The sequence below is a fragment of the Ascaphus truei genome, chromosome 11, assembly GCF_040206685.1.
Source record: "Ascaphus truei isolate aAscTru1 chromosome 11, aAscTru1.hap1, whole genome shotgun sequence".
In the NCBI taxonomy this organism is placed as follows: domain Eukaryota; kingdom Metazoa; phylum Chordata; class Amphibia; order Anura; family Ascaphidae; genus Ascaphus; species Ascaphus truei.
In genome coordinates, this window is record NC_134493.1 from 20,188,357 (window position 1) to 20,196,499 (window position 8,143).

The 8,143-nt window shown below is 38.7% G+C and overlaps 1 long non-coding RNA gene across 1 annotated transcript; it reads left to right on the top strand.

The window, feature by feature from the left end:
* Positions 1-4,356: 4,356 nt before the first annotated feature.
* LOC142462948 (uncharacterized) lies at positions 4,357-6,863 on the top strand. The gene is made up of 3 exons (XR_012787294.1): positions 4,357-4,491; positions 5,503-5,525; positions 6,772-6,863. It is a non-coding gene; the product is annotated as an uncharacterized LOC142462948 (long non-coding RNA).
* Positions 6,864-8,143: the final 1,280 nt, after the last annotated feature.

An 8,143-nucleotide genomic window follows, 5' to 3' on the forward strand; every position in this document is an offset into this window, starting at 1 on the left:
ATTCCCTGCAGAATACACACAACAACTGCACACAGCTTGCCACACAAGTACTTTATTATGTTCATGTAAAACCTTGCATTTTACTATGTCACCTGACATCATTATACCTATTTAAAGGACGCCCATTACCTGCTCATTCACAGCTACTCATTTCAAAATGTTGAGATTGTTTAGGAGACGGAGGAACATTCTTTTCTATGACATGCTTGATGATGAAGACAATCATATAGGGCAAGGGAGGGACACACCGAGGGACAGTGACAGGGACAGTGACGCGGATACGACAGGGACAGGGAGAGGGACAGGCCGAGGGAGTGGGAGAGGGACAGGAGATCAGAGGAGAAGACAGAGGAGACAAGTTGTGCCTCGTCCGCGTCTGTACAGGGAGAGAACCCTGTTAGATGGGATGAGTGAGGAGGAGATTGTAAGTCGCTATCGTTTGAGTTCAGCAGCAATCTTAGCTCTTTATCAGGAGTTAAGGGGAGATTTAGATTTTTTCACAGCCAGAGGTCGTGCAGTCCCTGGGCTTGTTAAAATGCTGTGCTCATTACATTATCTTGCTTCCGCGTCATACCAGACAACTGTGGGCATAGTGGGCGGGGTCTCGCAATCTACATTCTCGCGGGCCTTGACCCAGTTTCTCTATGCACTCAATAGACGCGCTAGGAATTATATTCATTTTCCTACAGAGGCGACAGAGTGGCTGGAAGTCAGGACTGGCTTTTATAATATAGCAGGGATACCATGTGTGCTGGGTGCAATCGATTGCACACATGTTGCTTTGATTGCACCTAGTCAGAGTGAGCATGTGTACCGCAATCGGAAGCACTACCATTCACTCAATGTACAGGTGGTATGTGATGCCACGATGAGGATAATGCATGTGGTACCCAAATTCCCTGGTTCCAGTCACGATTCCTCTATCCTGAGGAACTCTTCAGTCTTCCATGCGTTCGAAGAGGGACCTTTTGAATATGGTTGGCTGCTGGGTGAGTACACATTTACATGTTATAACACAAAACACATTTTTATTTAGGAATGTTGGCATTGTAGAATTTGATCACTAATGTAAGCTTATGTGTGCTCCATTCATTATAGGTGACTCAGGATACGGAATTAGGCCGTGGCTCTTGACTCCGGTGCTAAACCCTCAAACTGAAGCAGAGGAGAGGTACAATGCAGCCCATATATCTACAAGATCTGTTATAGAGAGGACATTTGGCCTACTCAAGACCAGATTTAGGTGTCTGGACAGAACTGGTGGGGCTCTTCTATACAAGCCTCAAAAAGTCTCTGATATTATCCTTGCCTGTTGCATTTTGCACAATGTTGCACTCAGGCACAATGTACAATCAGACCTAGCTGAGCCTTTGGTAGACGAGCATCCCACCCATGTAGCTGCTGAAAATGAACAAACAGCCAGTGGTGGCCAGACACGACAGAATCTCATCAATTCATTTTTTTCTTGTAAGTAAAAACAGATATGTTCCAAGTTCTACTTTTATACTTACATTATGTTATCTTAACAATAATTTTTTTTTATATAACCTTCTGTTAGGACACAGATGAATATGGGTTGCACACCTTTCTTTTCTCTGCTGTGTGCACAAAGGGATGTGGCACCGGTATGTTATTGTTGCACAGGTTATATAATCCCTCTTCAATTGTACTTTAGTTGTGTGTATGTGAATACAACTGGGGTAACAAAGCACTAATATTTTAGCATTGTGTTGTTCCTTATGCTAACACAATACACATATTATGCCCATACTCATTCATGCTTCTAGTATGCTTACATACAATGTTATTGGTGCAGTGTAACATGTACATCCATATGATGTGTACACCAGGCTCATTTACATTTTGAATGTCATTAAATATACATGGTGTTGCACATTTAACACCAAATACACACTTTGATGTGTTGTTTACGGTACTGAAGATGGCATGTCAATGTTTGCAATTTATATATTGTTCCTTTGCATTATAGGTATATTTGCAGTATGACTGATCATGGTATGTATATTTGCTGACATCTCTCATAAGATGTGCCTACCTCAATCTTCCTATAATTATTTGAACTAAAAACCCAACATATTGGTTTAAACACAAATGTTACATATATGTACTTTCTGTATCATGTATATGCATTTAGCTACTCTTGAGGTATCATGTGCATTGTATTACAAAATGATTACTCACATTTCATCACATTTTATGTATGTTTCCTTATAATTTCCATTAATGTAATATAGAGGTGTTTGGAGAAAAGGGGATAACTGTACTTATTTGTTTACTTACGGGAGCACATTCATCACTAGCATAGACACACTTTTTAAGACAACTGTTTGTGTCTCTATCAATTGGTGTAGGATCCATGTATAACACCGACAAATGATAACACCAGCTTTATTATGGTAGCTTATATCATCATATTGACTATACTATGTATTTTTAAACGATTAATAAACACCGTAAACTATAGTTAGTTAGGTTAATGAAATATACACAGAAACGTACTTCATAACATGATGGTGATGTCATATTCAGAACATCATGCATTGGAGGGGACCATAACATCTGGCCAGTAACATTATTTGCTACAGTCCCAAACCATTTTATCTACATACCCATGTAACAAGAGATTTTAAATATAAATGGCTACTTGGTTGTAAGTGTCCTTTACATTGGGAGAAGGAGTGGCTCAGTGAGTAAAGACACACACTGGCACTGATAGTTTGAAGCAGGGGAGTCTGGTTCAATTCCCGGTGTGGGCTCCTTGTGACCTTGGCCAAGTCACTTTATCTCCCTGTGCCTCATGCGGCAAAAAAACATTTGTACGTTCCACGGGCCAGGGACCTCAGCCTGAAACATGTGTCTGTAAATCGCTGCGTACAACTAGCAGCCCTATACATGAACATGCTCATATTATTATTATTATTATTGTTACATAGTTTCGACAGTCATACGTTCCATTACACAATAGAATACACAAATGTGTTAGCAGAGTGGGAATGGTTGTTATATAAAAAACACACCATGTCATAAAATGTTAGTAGTCATTAAAGAACACTCAAGAAAAATTCAAGAGGCACTATTTTGCAACATCATTATGTTAATTAAGTGCTTATGCAATATAGGCATAAGGGTATCACTTTTTTAATTGTTTGTTAATAAGCGCTGCAAGCAATATAAAATTAGTTCCATATGTAGTATAGTAGTCGGTGGCTCCTCCTCACAATCATCTCATATAAAGGTAGACTCTTCTGAAATCATACATTGATCCGATTGTATCTTCCCCGACATCTCTGAAATACAGCAAACACATGATGGTCAAATATGGCACCTTACTATATATGTATCCGTGACAACGCGTTACACAGCTCTATATGATTGTGTACATACACACGTCACTCATTTATATGTTACAACTACAAGTGTACATCAGTATGTAATTTTTATTATCATTTGTAGCAGCCATAACTATGTATATGAAGTGAACGTTGCCTGTATACTGAAAAATGTGCGCGCACATCTTAGTGTGCGCACGCACTTCACGCTTGGCTCCACTAACTGTTAGCGCATGCGCAAAACAAAGCGAACGTTGTGCGTTCAATACATGTAGAAAATACCAGTAAACATCACATCTTTATTTCAAATACAATGAAGATGAAACTAAAATCATTCTAAACGAGTACATCTGTATTCTTTTAAACCAGACGTGTTTGGACAGAAAGGACGGCCGATAACACAATGCGCAAATGCAATACGTGTGACGTCATGTTAAGCCAGCGTGAAACGCACGCTAACACTCCTCCCACTCAATTAACATTTGGCTAACGCCCAGGGTACGCCTACAAACACTGAGCCGCACGCATCACACACTGCAGTTACCGTTACTATAACAAAACATGACAGCCAATAGGCTTTGAGGCGCGCACGTCGCTTGGGGGCGGGACTTACATCCGTAATCCTTTTTAAGGACGCCTTGGCCCATGACAAGGGTCCCACGTCATACGTGGTGGACCCGGTTTTCAATGTTGTAGATGTTGCATGATAACAAAACAGGTATGTGTTAGAGTTATGGAAAAATGTTGCTAATATGTTTAAAGGGATAGGAAAGTACGTATATGTATACCGTCAGCAATGTGTACTACTCTTTCAGGTTCTACTATATTGTATTAGGAAACAATTTGTTTGTGATCGCTACATGTTATGCAGTCTGCAATGTTACGCTGTATCCACGCATTGAAAGTGAAAATGGTGGTTACAAAAAAAAAAAAAATTTAAACGCAGAGTCAACGCATAACGATTGTTATATTTACCATTCTTCTAGAATTAACTCTTCGCCTGGCTGCAACTGGTCGCTCCAGAAATGCAAGGCATTTTCATCCACGCTTGACCCAACCGCTGAATCCAGTATGACACATATCTCCTCCAGGATGCGCTCGTAGGAATCGCCACTGCTTTCTTCAAATAATTGGTCGGGAGGTAGGTTCATTTCTTCGGGTTCCCATTCCAATGCATTTTCAGCTGAAAGGCTTGGTACATAATCATAGTACTTTTGTTCTTGTACAATGTGGGTTTCAGGAATGGAGGCTGCAGATATTGCAGCACGTATCGATTCAAACGGATCAGTAGTAGCGGATACATTGCTATTGCCATTAGGAATAAATATGCCTTTCACGACAATATAAGTGCCGTCTTTCAGGAGAAATTGTTTTTCCGGGGCAATCTTCCAGAAACCATAGGTGTGTTGTAGCTTATCCTGGTCACGTTCAAAAAAGTCATTACTTGATAAAGTGAATCTTATTGAGGAATTAAAATTCCGTGCATGCTTACGGTCTTGGTAATAAGGATATTTTGCTCGAATGAAATCATCGATTTGGCGTGTGCTTGCTTTCTGTCCGCGACTGTTCAAGATGGCTTCACAGATCATGTACTTATACCCTAAAAGGGGATTAATATTGTTAACGAATTCATCAGCCATGTCTGAGTAGCACAAAAGCTGTGTGCAGGTCTGTGTTATTTGCTCATCAAAATGAATGTGCTGAATGGCTAACAAACTCCTGTTTTTCCTTGTCAAGGTCAACAAAACTAACTACTTTGACTCCTTATTTCAAACGCCAATTGGATTTGTTTGTCTAATTGGGTTAACAGTTGTGGTTTGTGATATGGGACTGTGGGAGAAACATTTCTCCTTCTTTTATCTCGTTTGTGAAAAACATCCCTAGAATTTGAATGCGTTCACATAGTGTTTTTTTGAACACTAACAAAGACCACTGTGTGAAAATATTTCTTAGCCAGGCATATCAGTACAAACACACACCTGCAAAAAGAAATGTTTTTTCCCCGCTTACATTTCTGTGTGTATGTGAAAGTCTGGTTAACTCCCTGTCTGCATGAGTTTAAATACGTGTGTATATATATATATCTAAATATATCTCTCTTATAAAAATATATATATTTATATATTATATTTTATTTTTTTTAATATTGCAGGAGTACACACAACATTGATGGCAGTAAGTATACCTTGTATGAAACCTATTTAAATGGTGAGAAACATGATTGAATGAAGTAATAAACATTTGTTTAAGCACAATACTGTTAGAGTCTCATACTTAGGATATTTCTCAAACATTATGCCTGTATTATTAAAATAGTGTGCTTTCACAAGGAAGCATGAAGTGTATTAGTTTGTAAAATACATGTATACCAGTTTATATAGTACTATATATATATATATATATATATACACACACACACACACACACACACACACACACACACACACACACACACACACACACACACACACACACACACACACACACTCAGTGTGTGTATATATATTTTTATACATTCTGAGATGTTATTGAAACAAGAACACACAAATGATTAAAGGACAAAATTAGAATGCCCAAGCAAGGCAAAGGTAAGTAATAATTTACACATAATCCTGCTGTACACGTACAAGAAAGATGTTTGCAGTTACTTAGGTGTTTTTATAAATGCATGTGACTAATATGCATATGCAATTCTTACATCAATTAACACACCCAAATGCAATGTTTTGCTGCAAAGTCAATGGCAGCTTCTCTAAACTTTGCAACTGGTTCCAGGTGGACCATTACTGAACAGACGATTAATACATAAATATTTATAACACTATTCATTAATTGAGTGTTAACATTTCCAAAACTTCACGTGTACAAGAACATACTTGAAAGTTTGGAAACAACACAGTCTTCAGCATACATACAATAGTAATTAGATAATGTGAAGTCAACAAAACAAGGCCAAAGACATATTTTCTGAATTATAACATTTATTTTTTTTGTTCCTTTTGCGAGCGAGTAACAGGCCTGCTTGTTGTCTCTTGAATTTTCCTTTTTATTTTGCCACCAACTTTAGGCACAGCAGAGCCACTTTGAGTGGCCTCTGGCACTTCACGGGCAGGGCTTGTGGGCAGTGACTCACCTACAGGGCTTTTGGGCAGTGACTGTTCACCTACGGGGCTTGTGGCCAGTGACTCACCTACAGGGCTTGTGGCCAGTGATTCACCTACAGGGCTTTTGGGCAGTGATTCACCTACAGGGCTTTTGGGCAGTGATTCACCTACAGGGCTTTTGGGTAGTGACTGTGAGCAAGTTGGTAGACACTGCACAAGTGATGGTTGGTCTGTTTCATGTGTGTCTTTTGTTGTTTTTGACCAAAAACTGGTCAGTAGTAACTGCTTGTATTTTGTTTTTGTGGGCTCCTTTGTAGGTGTCAGCTGCTGATTTTGTACAGATGGCAGTGGTAGTATGTCGTCAGGAACCTGCACAGCAATCTCTGCTACTTGACCGGTAACATTTGGGCCTGGTGAATGAATATCAGATGAATGTGGTGAAAACTGACCTGCATGAACAGATCCTGGCTGGGAGGTGTTGAATTGTGGTACATTAGTCATTCTCCAGTAATTAGCTTGTGTTTGCTGAACAACTAATGCTTCGAATGAGGTGTTGATTTTTTGCAACTGTTTCGGCACTTCAATGAAGACTCTGTGGAGATGTGCCAATTGTGAAACTGTTTCTTCCTGCAGTGCAATCATCCTTTCCAGCACTGTCATGAAGTCAGAATGGCGACGATTTTCTGCTTCCACAATTTTTCCCTCAGAAGCTACAATTGCATCGTATGTCGTATTTGCTGGACGATTTGCCGGTAAAACAGTTTCAATTGGAACGTCTTCATGGTCACTTGCTTCTATTTGTGTGTGTATGGCGGTGGCGTCATCATCATCATCATCATAATCCTCTTCATCATGTTCTACAAATAAATGTACAAATTATTAAATGTCATGTTAATCTCTGCTGTGTTACTATGTAATTGTACTGTGTCATAAGTAACAACTAACATGTTTCCATACGTTTTATAACCTCACATTAAAAACTACCTTGACTTAAGAATAATGTTTGGACTCAGTATGAAATATGAGTGAATGAAAACTTGCTGTAAACTCAAAACTCCTACATGATAGTTAACATCACTAACACAATACAAGTTGCCTTACACTTCATTTTCACTGACACTAAGTAATCCTATTTAAAGAAGATGTGCAAAACAAATAATGAACATGACAACATAACATATAGAAGAGCACATATTATATGGCCACCAACTGATACACTCACCTTCTAGGTGTGTTGAGCTGGCTGACCCAGGTGAAGACACTTGTTCAGTCTCAGGTGACACATGTCCTTCAGGGGCAACTATATATAACAATAACATAAGTTTTATATTTACATGTGTAAATATTGAACAAACAGTTATTGTATGTTCTGTATTTATGAGTATCTAACAGCATCATTTCCTTAACCCAAAATGTGTGTGTGAAAGTGAACATAAATAGTTGTAATAACAATGTACATGCCTGTGTACTTAGAAGTTTTGAGTTCCCTAACATACAACATACTATGGTTCTGCAGTAATGCGTGAGGAAAAATACATTAAATTAGTACATAAAAATCATATGTTGTGTAGTGATATCAGTATCATAATGTACATAACTATCATGAGATGACCATTCACAATGGTTATCATGAAGGTGGTCATATTGCAAAAAGTGTTGTTTTTGGTAGAGGATATGTGTGGTACATTA